We start from the raw sequence: 260 nt of genomic DNA, 5'->3' as shown, positions 1-260 counted from the left end.
AAATGCCCCGATGAGAGAGCCTCGCCGCCGAAACCCACATTGAAGGATAGATAGCATAATGGATCTAAAAGATAAGAGTTATCGCGATAAAGGAGAGGGCGCCTGTCTGGGGCTATTTACTGCTTGTGTCGAGCGAGGGGGAGATAAGAGAAGGGGAGAGAGGGAGGGAGGGGAGGGGGGAGAGGGAGGGAGGGGAGGGGGGAGAGGGATGAGGGTGGGGTACATGGGGGTGGGGGTTAAATGGGAGGTGGGGGGAGGGA

This window comes from Penaeus monodon, chromosome 31, assembly GCF_015228065.2.
Source record: "Penaeus monodon isolate SGIC_2016 chromosome 31, NSTDA_Pmon_1, whole genome shotgun sequence".
In the NCBI taxonomy this organism is placed as follows: Eukaryota; Metazoa; Arthropoda; class Malacostraca; order Decapoda; family Penaeidae; genus Penaeus; species Penaeus monodon.
The sequence above is the reverse complement of the archived record's forward strand: the minus strand, read 5'-3'. Positions refer to the sequence as shown.